Genomic DNA, 18,394 nt, shown 5'->3' with positions numbered 1-18,394 from the left:
TTCGATATCATGTCCTATGTGAGACCCCGTCTGTGTTGATGAACTTACTAAGGTCGCGGTGTGTGGTAGTGCCGGTTAAGTTTTTGAACGTACTAGCCACATGCCGTAAATATGGTACGCGGTAAGCCTAGTAACCGATTGGACCGGGGAGTGGATATACCTGACACTCTCTCTTAGAGATAGGTTTTATTTTATGTTGCGCAACACTACGACTTCTAGGGACAAGGGTGGACCGGGCACGGGTGGACCTTGGAGCCCTGTAGTCGGGGAGAGTGTTCCTATCCACGAGCCGGAAAGAAAGGCAAACGGTTGTTTGGAAACGACCCGGCGGTGTTCCAAACGTGTGTGTTAGGTTATCCTTGCAAGGTTGAATTTCGATTCAGAATCGTCCGCCTCTCACGATGAAATGAGACTGCTTAATTGATCTGCCACACAGAGTAATAAGAGCAACAATATTCTTATTAATCTTGATGTTTGCTTAGAAGTTCCACCATGTTTGGATAGTAGATGCTTACATAGAATGGTTAATCAACTAGAATCTTGAAGCTAAAACTTGAAAGTAAAGACCTACTCTTTATTGATTTTCAGCAAAGGAAAACCAGAGCCTTACAAAGCCTTGCATAGTCTAGCTAAGGTGGGCTACTTATACCCGTTGTCGGTTAAGTCTTGCTGAGTATTAGAATACTCAGCCTTGCTTTTGAAAACCCTTTTTCAGGTATGACTTTTGAGGATCAGATCGCTAGCTTGACCTATCCTTGCTCATTGCCTCCTGGCTGGTCCGTAGAATGGGATACGTCTTCGGCCAGCAATGACTGTGACGAGTAATACCATACTTGGGCTAGCTTGGTATACTTTTGCGACGTGTTGTAGTCATCGTGTCTCATCTTCCGCTGTTTAGACTCTGAACTTATAATCATAACTTGTATAACTGTTTTATTTAAGTTGGCCTTGTAATAATGTTTTTAACTGGCTTGTAATCATTACTATGCCTGTGTTGTAAAAATTGTGGTTGTAATATCTCTGGACTCGCCTTCGTGCGGGGTATGCTTGTTTGATCCGAGAATCGGTGGTTGTATCGGGACGTTACCCGACAGACCAAAAATTGTTCCGTTTGAAGTGCGTTTAAGCTAATGTTGCCTTTATGGTGATGGTTTACGCACTTGAGCCGGGATAATTTAGGCGGTTCTGCCACAGCTGGCATCAGAGCTGCAAGCGTACATCAGAGGTGTTGGAACCTTAAAAATCGCTTTCCATATAAAAGTGGAACAACAGGGTATTTCGAAAAGCTACGTTGGATTCGTTAAGGGTTGTGCTTAGAACGTAAAGTCCTAGGAAATTTATGGGAATTACTAGGTGGTTATCTCTGTATGGTTTATGTTATCTGACTTCCAGCACTTTACATCTTGTCAAACCATACTCACAAGCAACTCTTAATTCCTGTAACGACGCACCTACGTTGAGGTAAGATGGTAAGGATCCTCAGTCAGCTGAGGGAGTCTGACCTTCCCGTCGGCGATGCGAACCGAACGCTGTGCTCAAGCAGTGGCCTACTTGAGCTGCTGCCAATATATCGATCTCGGTCGACTATATCGGGAGTAAAGGAACTTGTGAATACGTCTCTGAGTAGCGTATGTTAACGTTGGCCATACGGCGGAAATTGTATGGCTGCCGCTTCTATAGTGAGCGGTAATGTTTGGGAACGCTTTCATGAGTGCTGGCATGAAAGGTTCATTGGATATATATATATGTTTTGTCAATCTTATGCAGGTACACTAACCACGATTCGATAAGATAAGAACGGTTAGATTTTACCGGCTAGCTATATAGGGAGAGCCGTATTTATGTATGCCACCGTGCTAACCACGTAAGCCCAACGATAGTTGGCAATTATTTATCTTGTGAGGAACGATCAGGACGTGCATGCATATCTAGTTGATGTTTGATTTGGTTCCTAGTGTTTGAAGTTGTTACATGAGCTTTGTAAGGAATTTCTAGTATGAATCCTTATAGATAAATGTTAGTATGTTTAAATCATGAGTGGGTTAAATTTTGATTTTAGTAGAATGCTTGTAAAATGCTTAGGTTTCCTTAGATGAAAAATATGGTTTCGAGTCATGCCTTCCTCCTAAGCCCCATCTTGTTGTTGTAAGGATCTTTTCATTTCTTAGAATCTCAAATGATGAACCAGTACCGATTGTGGTTTATTATTCTCTGAGTTTGGAACCATATCATCTTTGAATTTAGAATCATATTTGCTTTTCCGCAGTCTTTTTAAAGCTTTATTTGAGAAGGTCTTTTGCAAGTTAGTGGCTTTGGATTGTGTATAAACCTTACCATTGATCTTAGCTTGTTCATCAATCCATCCCTTGATCAATGTCTTGAATCTATTCCTATCAAAATCATTATTCCTTTTCCTTCATGGCTCCCTGGTTAAGCCATGATGTTGTTAACAAAACCCCATCAATAGTCATTCTATTCCTCTTGGTGTTATGCCGGATCTTGCTGGCTATGTTGATATCTAAATCCTATATTTTCATTCTTGCTCACTCAATCTTTTTTTGGATAAAATTAAAAAGGTTTATGGTAATAATAAACTTTTGAAATACAGTCCTTGATGCAATAATCATGCGTCACATCATTTCATGACATTCGTCAATGCATAGTGTTGCCTCATGATCGGGAATCTGTAGACTGACTAAGGGTTATGCGTTTGAGTACCACTTCGTGGGTTGTCTTCGGTTCCTATCTTATCGTTGCTGGCGCTATTGGGTTGCCACTCTTGATTTCTTTTGTGGTGGAGTTTAGTCATATAACCTTGATGCCGCGACGAAACCTAGACTCTCGTGTGTGCTGCAGCCACATGATTGAGTTACTAGGAGCGCGCTGGTGTCAAGGTATGTGTGACGTAACTCACTGCAATCCCCTTCTATGCAACCTTACTAGTGTCCTAACCCCTGATCCTTCCTCAAGTGTATAGGGCTTACGAGTTTTAATCGGGGGAATATGGGTACGATATGCGCATTGCGCTGTGTGCATCATCAACTCACCCTTGTGGGCATCATGCTTATGCATTTTCATACATGCATCCATCTAGAGCATCATCAGAGTGTATGCAAATTTAGGTCCGCATCGTGGCAATTACATTGTGTCATAAGCACCGTTTCAATTGTGTATAAAATATTTCGTTATTGCATTGCACCAGCATTGCAATCATACATCTCGAGGATGCATCATTCTCATGGTCATCGAGCATATGCATCTCGCATCATATTGTTTAATCTAATCAACAGTTTGAGCAAAAATGTCCTTGAGCAAAAATTCACCTTGATATCTTTTCTATCCAGATTCACCACCAGATTGAGACCTTGATCCTACTAGAACTTAGGTCCTCTCTTCTTTACAAGAATCCTACTATATGTCAGTACTAGAATAGTCCACCAGTCTTTTCCAACCAACTTTGATGGTGATTGTGATCTCATGTTTTATCCACCGACTCTTGCTGCAAAGAATGAAATCCTAGAGCCTTTAGTGTGGAAAAACAATTGATTAGTTCACACAATCGCACAGTAATTCCTCTCGCTCATAAATTCATACCTTGTTTCTTGAACTTTCTCTAAGTTCTCAATCCTTATCTACAAAAGATCATATCGTCAACATCAACCTTATTTATCGTGACTTTGTCCTGTTGGCTTTGATGGTTAGTCTACTCCTCTTCCCTTAAGAGTTTTTCGTTCGGAATCTCGGGACGAGATTCTTTTTAAGGGGGGTAGGCTGTAACGACCCAGGTTTTTAAATAGCCAATTTAGGGTAATTAGAACCAAATCATGCATCATGTGCTTGAATTGCTTGAAAAAGGATCTTTTTGTAAATATAAAGGTTATATGTGTAATTATGATTTTATGCAAGGTCCTTTCTATAGTTATTTTGAATGGGGTGTGCATTTATAGCTTTTGTGGAGGGTGATTTTGCAAAAATTCAGTGCATTTATTGCTTGGCAGGAAACTTTTCAAATCAGCCCAAGTTTGAAGTGAAATTTCATTGAAAAAGTCAAGTTTCCTTTAAATTCAAATTCCCTTCTATGTTTTCAAATTTAGCTCTTGAATCTTTGATCAAATAAATTTTTGCTCAACATCAATGTTGTAGATCTTGAAAAACTGAACAACTTTCATGTTGGGCACTTTTTCATTTGAGCCCTAGATTAATAGTTATCAAGGCTTTACAGTTTGGTCCCTAAAATTTTTGGAAATTGCGTTTAGGTCCCTGTCTTCTTCCTTAGCCTGCCTGCTCCTCTGTTTCCCGCCGACAGCGCCACGCCGCCCGCCGCCGCACTGGACCGGCCGCAGGCCAACTCCGACTTCGCCTTTGCTTCGCGCTGGCACCTACGCGTCGCCCCGGAGCCGCCCCACCGCCCTCCTTCCTCGCGCTGGTGCTCCCAGGCCGTGCCACGCACCCTCGCCGCTTCCAGAGCCGCCGTGCCGCCGCCACCTCAACGCCGCGGTGGCGAGCCCGCTGCAGTACCCCAGACCACCAATTCGCGCGCGCTTGAGAACCCAGAGCACCGCAGCCTTCTTTTCCCCCACTCCTTTGCCCGCTCGCTGCTCCGAAAACCCCAGAACGCTGCTGCCCCCTCCGTGGTTGCCGGCGAGCTCCGCTCGGCCGCCGCCGACCCCCTTCCACCCTCACCTGGCTCAAACCCGAGGCACCACGAGCTTCGCCTCGCTCCACTGAAGCTCCTAGGTCCGGCTTCTCCTCCCAATCGCCACCAGAGCGCCGCCGCCATCTACTTGAACGCCGGCAAGCAAGCCGCCGCCGCGAACCCACCATTTCAGACCCGATCCGTCCCCACAGACCCCGCCATTAGCACCACACGAGTACTGCGCATCTCCCAGGCATCTTCCCCACCCCAATCCGCCGCCGCAGAACGGTCGCCGGCGAGCTACCCAAGCCGCCGCCGCACCTCGCCGCGGGGAACCCCCAATCCGACCACCCCGAGCCCCAAAAAGACCACCTTTGGGTTCGTCTCGGCCTCTTCTTCGTTTCCCCCAACCCAGACCTCGCCGCCGGTGAGCCGAGGCGCCGGTAAAGGCCGGCCATCCTCCCTCTGTTCCTTTTTCCCACGGCCAGGGACCTCGGGTTCAAATTCAAGACAACCCGGGGGGTTTTATGCATAGCCCAAGACTCATATGAATAGTGCCAGCAGGGACTCCTTTGTAATTTTTGCAGTGAACTTTGAAATTCCATAGAAAATCATAGGAAATTCAGAAAAAGGCAAATCTTGATGTTTTGGAATCCTTGTGTTTAGCTCTATGTAGTAGAATCATAATATGTTAGGCTTTTGTTGAAAGTTTTTGCTGTATAAATGGTTTTGTGTCACTAGGTAAATAAATACTAAATGTTTTATCTTTTTCTTATCTGATGATTAAAAGCTTGTCTTGCAGTGAAACTTTTATGGTAGTTTACTCTTGTTACACTAGCTTTTCTATAAAAATTTCATGATCAGTTCCTTGTTGTAGCTATTTATTTGATTTAATCCTTGTTTAGTATACTTAATTTATGGTAAATAGTTTCTGTTCTTGTTAAATCCTGAAAATATTCCTGAGTGTGCATCTGGAATATCTTAACTTGTCCAGGAAGTTTGAGCATCAGTTAATGGCTAGAACAGGAGCTAAAATTGAATCTTGCTAAACTGATGTCTGTTTTGTTTATTTTATCAGAATTAATTCTGTGTATATAAAATCATGAAAAATTCACAGTAGCTAGACCGTCTCTGTTTCAACCTCCTGTTAAATTTTGAGCTTCTTCTCTGCTTCAGTTTGACCTGTGTAATTCATGCTTGTTCTAGATATTATCTGAGTGAATGAATTATTCTGAATAAATGGTTAGATGTTATGGCATGATTTTTACAGGGTAGATTACTTTGTTCATTTTCTATTTAGTGTAATTTTTGCAGAATTTATTACTGTTTTTACTCTGAGTAGTTGATTTATTAGCAAACTATGTTTTGTTTGTTATAGAAAACCACCCCCACTTGTTTATGGAGTAGTTCACTTCAGTTGTGCTGTTGATCATGATGCCTTGTGTAGTTAGATTTGTTAGTTAACTACTCTATAAACGATTGTCCATGTGTTATGTTTGTTTGCCAGTTGTTAGCCTACAACTTTACCATGATCTGAGTGTATTTATAATGTCACCTCTTGCATTTCATATAGATACGACTGCCTTATCGGACGGGACGTACGAGTTGATCCCAAAGTCTGACAGAGGTGATCCAGAAGTCCAGGTGAATGCAGCTGAACTAACTGAAGCCCCGAACCAAAGTTCGGAAGAGCCTAGAGCTGAAATAGTTAGCAACTACCGAGAAGGCAAGCCCCGGACATAACCTATATTTCAAATTATTATCATTTACTGTTATTACTTATTTGTGCATTTACAGTTCTTAGGATTTGAATTGAAACCCTAGATGCATGATCCTAGGAACCTATGTACTGAACACTAGACCTGAGTTCGACTATCTGCTAAGCTTATAGGAACGGTAAAAGTCGAGTGATTGCCTGTCACTCGCGAGCTTTATAGGAATTGCTTGTTTACTTTCTGTTATCAATATAAGGACGACGGACGGGGTTGTGTTCGATATCATGTCCTATGTGAGACCCCGTCTGTGTTGATGAACTTACTAAGGTCGCGGTGTGTGGTAGTGCCGGTTAAGTTTTTGAACGTACTAGCCACATGCCGTAAATATGGTACGCGGTAAGCCTAGTAACCGATTGGACCGGGGAGTGGATATACCTGACACTCTCTCTTAGAGATAGGTTTTATTTTATGTTGCGCAACACTACGACTTCTAGGGACAAGGGTGGACCGGGCACGGGTGGACCTTGGAGCCCTGTAGTCGGGGAGAGTGTTCCTATCCACGAGCCGGAAAGAAAGGCAAACGGTTGTTTGGAAACGACCCGATGGTGTTCCAAACGTGTGTGTTAGGTTATCCTTGCAAGGTTGAATTTCGATTCAGAATCGTCCGCCTCTCACGATGAAATGAGACTGCTTAATTGATCTGTCCACACAGAGTAATAAGAGCAACAATATTCTTATTAATCTTGATGTTTGCTTAGAAGTTCCACCATGTTTGGATAGTAGATGCTTACATAGAATGGTTAATCAACTAGAATCTTGAAGCTAAAACTTGAAAGTAAGGACCTACTCTTTATTGATTTTCAGGAAAGGTAAACCAGAGCCTTACAAAGCCTTGCATAGTCTAGCTAAGGTGGGCTACTTATACCCGTTGTCGGTTAAGTCTTGCTGAGTATTAGAATACTCAGCCTTGCTTTTGAAAACCCTTTTTCAGGTATGACTTTTGAGGATCAGATCGCTAGCTTGACCTATCCTTGCTCATTGCCTCCTGGCTGGTCCATAGAATGGGATACGTCTTCGGCCAGCAATGACTGTGACGAGTAATACCATACTTGGGCTAGCTTGGTATACTTTTGCGACGTGTTGTAGTCATCGTGTCTCATCTTTCGCTGTTTAGACTCTGAACTTATAATCATAACTTGTATAACTGTTTTATTTAAGTTGGCCTTGTAATAATGTTTTTAACTGGCTTGTAATCATTACTATGCCTGTGTTGTAAAAATTGTGGTTGTAATATCTCTGGACTCGCCTTCGTGCGGGGTATGCTTGTTCGATCCGAGAATCGGTGGTTGTATCGGGACGTTACCCGATAGACCAAAAATTGTTCCGTTTGAAGTGCGTTTAAGCTAATGTTGCCTTTATGGTGATGGTTTACGCACTTGAGCCGGGATAATTTAGGCGGTTCTGCCACAGGTATATACATTTGATAATTAGCATATCAACTCTTGTGAGCCGAGTAAATCCAGCATACATAGATAGGCTGAGATCAACTCAACTTGTGCGGCCACACACAATCCTTCACGAGTTTGCTGGCTTCAGAACATGCATGATTGCCAATGAATATGATGCATCAATATTTGCTACAAAGGATAGAGTAACATAAGAGTAATTCAAATGCCATTTAGTTATACATATCCGGAAGGTTAGTTTGCTTCAATCGTAATAAGAAAATACTTATGATAAACCAACAAGCATGTTGAAAATAGTACAGTATACTCAAATCAAATCATGTCAGAATATATTAACATTGAGTGATCAACACATATAAAATTGCTATCCTGATTCCATATACAGGCAACAAGATAGGTTAGGTTCTTTATAAATGAAACTTCTATAACTGAAACTAAAGGAGGCACGAGCATGGCCCTTATTATTGTCACAGAACAGTCCAAACAATACCGATCAAGTGCACTAATTAACCATTTAACTTAATCCTCCAATAATGCACTTCACCAGTACACTCAGACTGCCTGCTTTAACCAGGATCGGTTGCACAGGAACTCTCGCCAAAAGACGAGCACAGGTGATTACAAGCAACAAAAGTTTCCAAACTTAACTTACAGCCAGAGTTAAAATAAAAGTCTCCAAATTAATTTACAATAAAGCTTTACAAGCCAGAGCTACCTTTCGAATACAGAGTTCAAACGCAGCGGAAAATACAAACAGTTTGAAACAAACTTCAAAATACCGTACGGTAGATAACGTCGATGGCAAAAGACGAGCTTCACATCTTGCCCACTGATGTGAGGCTCACCTGCCTTCACTTCACGGAGGAGACGGAACCCACTCGACCGTCCAACCTGGAGGAAGAGGCTGACCACTCCAGGACGCACTAATTTCCTTGAAGTCTTCCGGAATACAACCTGCTCGGAAGGGTTACAACCAAACCCTGAGTATTCTAATACTCAGCAAGGCTTACCCGGCTATGGGTATACTTAGCCCATTACCTAGACATGCATAGCTCTTTGGCTCTGGGTTATTTTGCTGAAAAGCTACTAAAACTGGATCCTTACATTCAATATTTTAGCTCCAATTGTGATGATAGCTAGAAACTAGGTTTACCTAATTCTTTAGAGCACACATGGTTAATCATATTATCTTTTCAAGAATATCAACAAAAGTCCAACTTTTCTTTTTCTGCCCTTTCAATCCTTACTACGATGCGACGCATTGACCAAGGCTCTCATATCCGCGAGTCACGGCGAATCGATCCGATTTAACCTTGCAAGGTGGACCTAACTCACACGACACATGCAAGCCCAGTCGGGCCATGTGCGTCAACTGTTTCCACATTACCACGGCATCTGAACTACGCCTGCTAAAACCCAGGTGATGGGCCCCTCGCAGTGAACTCCCGGAGAACCCGGAGGCGGCATCCTATCCAACACCCGCCAACTCCCACGCCCAGCGTAGCATGGCGGAATTCAAATCACCGCTGTAATGTGGTACACAGCTTACCGGTTTCGACTACCTCCTACTTCCGGTATGTGGTTAGTACTGTTCAATCCTCAGTCAAAGGGCCAACAACGGAACGGTCCTCAATCGACACAGGCGGAGACTCAACTTTCTTTACCCAAATATCATGCCCAACTTTTCCTCCGCCCGGTCTCCAATTTCCTTCTCATTGCCTTATTCCTGACAACACTGCCTGAAGTAACAACCCTATATCTCGCGGGTGATAGGAAATCACCCGTCTTCTACCGAGTTTACTTAAGCCTAGCAGTGCTAGCGATACCTACACTAGTAAGGACACTGGGTATCAAGATTATGCCTCTATGGTTCCCATCAATTCCTTAAACGTAAATGCACAATAATTTAAATATAACATGGAGTAATTAAAATAAGGGATATGCTCCGGGGCTTGCCTTGCAAGTCAGCGGGGTTAGCGATTTCTTCAGGTGCGTGCTCGACTGCGTCCTCCTGCTGTTCTCCCGCTTGCGGCTCCTGAATCGGCTCGGCAACCAGCTCGTAGGCGACTTCGGTGTCAGCGGCTACACGAGGAAAAAATATGCCATGCATAAGATTCACGAAAAGGTACAATGCAATGCAGCACGCGCAACTAGAGTTATAAACAAAACCGATAAACCACACTTTCAAAACTACAGTCCAACGGAATGGTGTAGTGCTGAGATGGGTTTCGGTTGCTAATTCCTTTTAGCCTGAAGTGTTTCCTTCAAAACATCAACTACTAAGTTTGCTTAGGGCAGCACGGAGTAAGACAGGAGTTTGTTTTGTTGAGGTTACACATGCATGAAACAATAATCAAATAACCACACTTATAAAAGAAAAGTGTAGCTAGGAGCCAAATAAAAGCAAGGACTCGACATGCAGATATGATCAAGCCACAAGAAGTTACCAAAATAACATGATTTTGATAAGCATGCCACATAAATTTTCCAACATTTATTGACGACAGAAAGTATTTATTTTAACCCTAGAAAAGAAATCAAACACTAATAGATCCACAAAAAATGTACACAGGCTATGCACCTGAAACTTTTTCAGTGGACTACACATTCAAAGATTAATCTACTAAATAAATTTCATAATTTTTAGAGCAACGGAACAACCGGTATTAAATAAACTAGTTTAAACACAAAACATAATTTAAGCAGGGGCAAAAGTGATATTTTTCATGCATGAGTATTTTTCTACAGAAGATCTTGATTTTAGAAACCTAACAAAATTTGTTTGGCATTTTTCGTATTTTTTTGTGAATTTCTAGGCAATTTAGAATTACCAGCCGAAATAATTGAAAGATAACATAAAAGAGAGGGGGCTGACAGCTGGGCCCCACTTGCCAGGGACCCAGCCCGCCCCCCACTCCTCTGTTTTGCGCCGCACGGGCGGTCGGCCGGCCGGCGCGCGGCTAGGCGGCCCGCAGCGGCCCTGGCTCCCGCTGGCGGCGGCCTGCCGGCGGCGTGGCTCGGCGGAGCCGAGGCCAGGGCGGGGAGGTGGGGCAGGGAGGCGCGTAGGGCGGCGCAGGGGCGCTCCGCAGCGGGCGGGCGGCGGAGGTGGCATGCGCGGGGCGGGGGCGCGTGGCCGTTCCGGCCGGGCCACGGCCAACCGGCGGCGGAGGCGGGCGGCACCGCGGCCAGGGGGTCCCGGCAGCCCTAGGGCGCACAGCGGCGGCCCGCGAGCTGGCTCAGGGAGGGCAGGCGGCGTGCGCGCGGGGCGAGCGGCGCGTTCCGCGGCGGCGCGGCGGCGATTCGGCGGCGGCAGCCGCGGATTCCGGCGGGGAAAAGCTCGGGGAGCGAGAGGAGGTGGCTGTGGAGCTCACCTAGGGTTCGTTTTGGGCGGGGAACGGCCGGAGGTGGAAGCTCGGCGTAGAGGGGCGGAGCTCGGGGAAGACAGCAATGGCGGGCGACAGTCTGAGCTTGATTTCGGCCGGGTTTGGGCACGGCCACGCTCGTGGGGGGTCGGAGTGGGTGGACGGCGAGGCTGCGCAGCTCGGGGTGCGACGAATCGAAGCGAGGTGGCGAGGGTTGGCCGGCGGGATGACGAACGACGGCCGGCGCAATGAGCTAGGGTTCGCTCGGTCCGTTCACGGCGCGAGGAAGGGGAATGGGGAACTGGAAGCTTCGAGGGCGCGCGCGACGATAAGAGCGGTGCTCGAACAACGAGGATCGTCGGGATAGATGACGCGTGGAGTCGCTTGCCGGCGTTCAGTCGCCGGTATGGGCGCGGGCGTGCACAGTGCCGAGCAGTTGCTCTGTTCACTCGTTTGAAAGATTTTAGCTCGAGTTTGACTAGTTGAAACTCCAATTTCCATATAGAAACTTGAAATTTGGCCAAAATAAAAGTTGTAGAGGAAGAAAAGATCTACAACTTTCGTTTTGGGCGAAAATCGATTTGAGGCTCGGATCAAGGACAAAAACGAGATCGAACATCGCTAAAACAAAGATTACTATGCGAATCCGATTAACGCTAACGACGAACTTGAGTCCACGATTAGCGAAATAAATCAGTGATTAGCGAGCACAATTAACACAGGGGTGTTACAGCCTTCCCCCCTTAAAGGAATCTCGTCCCGAGATTCACGCGCGTATGGGACAGATAAGGAGGGAAGATGCTCGTTAACCAAGGATATTAGAACTATCCAAAAATTACCTTCCCCAACTGACTTACCTTCGGAATCTTTCTTGGGGGTAGCACATTCAGCGTGATCCATCCCTTCCTGAAGGTACCCTGCACAGGATTTTTCACTATCGCATTGCTTATTCGACCTCTGACCTTGTGTAGGTGGTTCGTACTGTGCAGCTAACATCCGAAGTAGATGGCTTGAGTCGCCTCCCGACATACGAACACTGGATAGTATCTTTGCCCAGTTCGGATTATTAAAGGTGCTATCCGAATTCAGTGGATCTTTCCAAGTGGATGAACGGCAGTCCCGGATAAAATGGCCGTATTCGCCACACTTGAAACAAGGTTGACACCCGGTGCAACGACATTTCTTCTTTGATCTCATTGAACTCCGAACAGGTGAACGAGTTCTTGCTCTTATAACTGGGTCGACATCAGTAGTACTCCTAACTTGCCTTCTACCACGTGGAGAGAATTCTGTGCATGTAATTTCCCATCCACTCAAGTCTATGCTGCCTGCGCCGAGCTTGGGAGTCCGACAATTTACCTGGTGATCTTTAATTCCCATCGGAAGTCGCGATGGTGGAATTAAGGAGTCCGAATAAACATTCTGCGTCTTTTCTTGCTTCCAATTTATTTCCGGTCTGGGGTTAGTATATTCTTCAAGTCCTTCGCTGTGCTCACTTTTCTTTTCTTTGGAGCTGCTTCGTAGACAAGGGCGGTCGTACATCTTGCAACAGTGGCAAGGCTCAAATTGCCTCATTGGTGCTTCGGTCATCACGACGTCGGAGGGTAGAAGGTTGATGTGCCCCTGACCAGGGTCCTTCCTACTACTTCCCGCTGCATACTCCATTATTCACCTGAGAAACAGAATTAAAGTGGAGACATCTTTAGCAGTAGGACAACTTCTATTTCGGGTGGGCCCACACAAACCTCATACACCTAAATAGCTATACACAACAATGCATACACGAGTTTCTAGCCCAAACTAAGCAAGGTCGTTTAGGGAACTCAAGATTACACATGCAGTCCAAAACCAGAATTTCCTGCTAAGGTGAAAGGAACTTCCTCTATCCAAAATTCGCACTTGCTGAGTTTAGCATATAGCTGATGTTCCCTAAGACGCTGGAGTACTATATGAAGATGCTGATCATGTTCTTCTTCTGTCTTGGAATAGATTAAGATATCATCAATGAATACCACGACAAATTTATCCAGCTCTGACATGAACACCGAAATCATGAGACACATGAAGTAGGCTGGAGCATTGGTTAATCCAAAGGACATGACCAAGTACTCATAAAGACCATAACGAGTGGAGAATGCTGTTTTTGGTATATCCACCGGTCCGATTTTGATTTAATGATAACCAGATCGTAGATCTATTTTTGAGAATACCTTAGCTCCAGCTAGTTGATCATCTCGGTAATTTAACCAAGGTCCCTTGTCTACCACATCTTGTAGTCTTCTAGCATTTTCGTCCATTAGCAGTTCTTTGAAAGATCAATCCCCTTGGTAACTTCGGAGAAGACTCACTAGATTTAGGTCCGGTATAGAGATTTTTAGGTAGAACGGCGAACGATAGATGCGGGGAATGCCCATGAGGAGATATCACACCGACACAGTGGTATAAGGGATCATAATTAGCAATCTCCATACCAGCGTGTGTCGAGTAGTACAAGCATGTGTTGATTGCTCAGAATAGGCTCTTGGTTTCATTGCGGCGCCGTCAGGCATACTTCCAACGAGAATCTCTTGTAGCACATATAGATCGTGCATGCATAAGCATTACAAGACGGAGGGATAGCAAGGAGGTGATCCAAAAACGGGGCATAACATGAGAGCAACAGGGATTAGCTACCACAGACTGCAGGAAAATAAGATTCTTGCTTAAGCTTCACATACAACTTCCGTCCACCGATGAGATTACCTGATTACCGATCAACAGGGGATTCGGTCCGGTTGGATAGTAACATGAGATCAAGTCCGCTAACCATTCAGGAACCTACGGGAGCTATAAACGAAACCAGCAGACACCTGGAACAAAACTGATGTACCTTCCAGAGACTTACCTGATAAAGCAATGACGTGATTTACAACAGAACGATTTTGACGCTAAAGGAGAAGAGGAGATTAGCATTACACAAGATCATTCTTTACATGCAGTCAGGGACGCCTCCTGATGATGACGATGATTTTAAGAAACATCCGGACTCAATTCTTGCGAGACTCTTCGAGTAGAATAGATAATTGAGTGATGTAAGATTTTCTGTTCAAGAAGAAAAGGTCAAACAAAGCAAGGAATAATGCTGAGACAAGGTAATCAAGCCCTCGCAGCGCAGAGATCGCAACACGAGGAGAGCAAATGTCATTGAGATTCATCACAAGGCTCATGATTAACAAGTGAGGGTAAAACGGAAGGATGGTTTAAGCGGTGTTTTTGGAATATTCTTGCTCAGGATTATATTATCTGATGAATTACACAAAACATGCTTCTTTATGCCAGTACAATGCCACCATACCAAGGAATAAAGATAAAATGTTTCACCCATAGTGCAAATGCTTGATGGCTCGGATAATGATGCACTCCTGGAATGCACGATTGCAATGCTGGTGCAACACGATGATAAAATGTTCCATGCACAATGAAATGGTGCATATGAATTGATGCATTAGTTATGATGCTGGCCCAATGATGCATACACCATGGTGCAAAGATGTTGATGCCCATGTTTTATGCATCTAGGAGGTGCATAAAATATGATGCATACACGCATGAGTTTGCGATGCACACAATACAACACGCGTCTTAGGACCGTTCTCTTGCACGAGACTAACCTCTTGTTAACCCTATGCCCTTGAGAGGGATTAGAAGACACTAGTAAGGTTGCATAAAAGGGGATTGCAGTGAGTTATGTCACATATACCTTGGCACCAGCGCGCTCCTAGTGGCTCAATCATGTGGCTGCAGCACACATGAGACCCTAGGTTCCGTCGCGGCATCAGGGTTATGTAACTAAACACAACTGCAAGAGAAATCGATAGTAGCAACCCAACAGTGCCAACAGCAAGATAAATTAACGAAACCGAAGACACCCGAAGTGTACTCGAACGCATACCCGTTAGTCAGCCAACGCATTCCCGATCATGATGCAACACAATGCACTGACCAATGAGGTGATGCAGGATGTTACAATGACTCTACTCAAAAGTTATTTTGTCATGAACCTTTTTAATTTATCCAAACTACTGAGCAAGAATGGAATGTACAAAGTTCCGGTGTTAGAATCAAAATAGCCAACAATATAGATTACGAAATCAATGATAGGCCGATCATTGAACGATGGATTGAAGGACTTTGTTGGCAAACTCAAGGCTTTGCCACAAAAAGTAACAGTGGTTTGATGGAATTGGTCCAAGACATGAATCAAGAGGTTGACTTGAATGACAAGCTAAGATCTAATGGAAAGGTTCTCACATGATCCAAAGCCGCTGAGAGAGATCTTCTCAACTAGGGTCAGACTAGCAGACTGTATAGGTCTCACTACTAACAACACAAAATCTAGGTGAACCTTTAGGTAAAAGCATCACATTTTAGCAAACGACGCGACAAGCATGACAATCAATCAAACTCAAGATTATGCCAAGATGGATGCATGTTCTATCGTTTCTCACCCAAGCAAGTACCAAATATGGTATACGAAGACGACTAGTGGCACAATTACGTACTCTCCCTATATATACTAGTCGTTCCTACGATCAAGGATTTCATAACGTGCTTAACGAAGTTAGTGTTCCTGCAGACAAACCAAAACAACAAGAGAGATATAATTATCCATTTCTGGACCCTTCGTGCCAGCACACACGAACGGCCCCCATGTGTCCTACGCCACACGGGTAACGCATATGCAGTTTCCCACATATTCACCCATACATTACCATCCACTATAGAGATGGCACCCAGACGTTTGACGCTGAATGGGCAGCGCTGCATACGTCATAACAACGTATTCACTTCCCGTACACTCGCCTTACGGGACATCCAAGGGTAGACGTGTCCCAAGGGTCACGGTCATGGCCAACCGCATGACAGGTTTACATCTCGTAACATTGCCTTACGAAATGACCGTGATCACAATCACACGGTATGAAATCCGCACTCCATATCAGGCGGCAGATAGCGACAGGCTCATTTGAATTGAGCCTTATCACCTCCTCGTATGCTCATCATACGGGACCCGCGCACGTATGAAACACGTGGGCTATTCTAAGGACTATCAGAATTCTCACCTTGCTTACCTCAGCGTAGGTGCGTCGTTACAGAATAGTAGTTGTGCACAAAAGTAAGGTTTAACGAGAAGTAATTGCTGAAAGTGCTGGAATGAATAGATACTTAGATGCCTCCTAACTTATAACACATAATTAGGGCATACGAACTATCTACCTATTCCTTAGCGCATCTAGCGTCAACTTTTCGAAAAACCCAAAAGTTTTGCAGTTAAGCACTCAAGTAATCACCCCCCCAGTGCAATTAGCTCTGATGCCAGCTGTCACAGAACAGTCCAAATAATACCGATCAAGTGCACTAATTAACCATTTAACTTAATCCTCCAATAATGCACTTCACCAGTACACTCAGACTGCCTGCTTTAACCAGGATCGGTTGCATAGGAACTCTTGCCAAAAGACGAGCACAGGTGATTACAAGCAACAAAAGTTTCCAAACTTAACTTACAGCCAGAGTTAAAATAAAAGTCTCCAAATTAATTTACAATAAAGCTTTACAAGCCAGAGCTACCTTTCGAATACAGAGTTCAAACGCAGCGGAAAATACAAACAGTTTGAAACAAACTTCAAAATACCGTACGGTAGATAACGTCGATGGCAAAAGACGAGCTTCACATCTTGCCCACTGATGTGAGGCTCACCTGCCATCACTTCACGGAGGAGACGGAACCCACTCGACCGTCCAACCTGGAGGAAGAGGCTGACCACTCCAGGACGCACTAATTTCCTTGAAGTCTTCCGGAATACAACCTGCTCGGAAGGGTTACAACCAAACCCTGAGTATTCTAATACTCAGCAAGGCTTACCCGGCTATGGGTATACTTAGCCCATTACCTAGACATGCACAGCTCTTTGGCTCTGGGTTATTTTGCTGAAAAGCTACTAAAACGGGATCCTTACTTTCAATATTTTAGCTCCAATTGTGATGATAGCTAGAAACTAGGTTTACCTAATTCTTTAGAGCACACATGGTTAATCATATTATCTTTTCAAGAATATCAACAAAAGTCCAACTTTTCTTTTTCTGCCCTTTCAATCCTTACTACGATGCGACACATTGACCAAGGCTCTCATATCCGCGAGTCACGGCGAATCGATCCGATTTAACCTTGCAAGGTGGACCTAACTCACACGACACATGCAAGCCCAGTCGGGCCATGTGCGTCAACTGTTTCCACATTACCACGGCATCTGAACTACGCCTGCTAAAACCCAGGTGATGGGCCCCTCGCAGTGAACTCCCGGAGAACCCGGAGGCGGCATCCTATCCAACACCCGCCAACTCCCACGCCCAGCGTAGCATGGCGGAATTCAAATCACCGCTGTAATATGGTACACAGCTTACCGGTTTCGACTACCTCCTACTTCCGGTATGTGGTTAGTACTGTTCAATCCTCAGTCAAAGGGCCAACAACGGAACGGTCCTCAATCGACACAGGCGGAGACTCAACTTTCTTTACCCAAATATCATGCCCAACTTTCCCTCCGCCCGGTCTCCAATTTCCTTCTCATTGCCTTATTCCTGACAACACTGCCTGAAGTAACAACCCTATATCTCGCGGGTGACAGGAAATCACCCGTCTTCTACCGAGTTTACTTAAGCCTAGCAGTGCTAGCGATACCTACACTAGTAAGGACACTGGGTATCAAGATTATGCCTCTATGGTTCCCATCAATTCCTTAAACGTAAATGCACAATAATTTAAATATAACATGGAGTAATTAAAATAAGGGATATGCTCCGGGGCTTGCCTTGCAAGTCAGCGGGGTTAGCGATTTCTTCAGGTGCGTGCTCGACTGCGTCCTCCTGCTGTTCTCCCGCTTGCGGCTCCTGAATCGGCTCGGCAACCAGCTCGTAGGCGACTTCGGTGTCAGCGGCTACACGAGGAAAAAATATGCCATGCATAAGATTCACGAAAAGGTACAATGCAATGCAGCACGCGCAACTAGAGTTATAAACAAAACCGATAAACCACACTTTCAAAACTACAGTCCAACGGAATGGTGTAGTGCTGAGATGGGTTTCGGTTGCTAATTCCTTTTAGCCTGAAGTGTTTCCTTCAAAACATCAACTACTAAGTTTGCTTAGGGCAGCACGGAGTAAGACAGGAGTTTG

The 18,394-nt window shown here is 44.8% G+C and overlaps 1 protein-coding gene across 12 annotated transcripts in view; it reads right to left on the bottom strand.

The window, feature by feature from the left end:
* LOC120641236 overlaps window positions 1-18,394 on the bottom strand; it is a 29,633-nt gene that overhangs the window by 6,291 nt on the left and 4,948 nt on the right. For 11 of the 12 annotated variants that reach the window (XR_005662198.1, XR_005662196.1, XR_005662186.1 and 8 more), the window contains one exon: window positions 7,905-7,988. The gene's annotated coding sequence lies outside the window, so the exon portion shown is untranslated. Of the gene's footprint in view, window positions 1-7,879; window positions 7,989-18,394 lie in introns of all 12 variants that reach the window. The other variant, XR_005662182.1, reaches the window with a different exon arrangement.

This window comes from Panicum virgatum, chromosome 7K (genome assembly GCF_016808335.1).
Source record: "Panicum virgatum strain AP13 chromosome 7K, P.virgatum_v5, whole genome shotgun sequence".
NCBI lineage: Eukaryota > Viridiplantae > Streptophyta > Magnoliopsida > Poales > Poaceae > Panicum > Panicum virgatum.
This window is presented reverse-complemented; position numbering and strand designations above follow the sequence as displayed.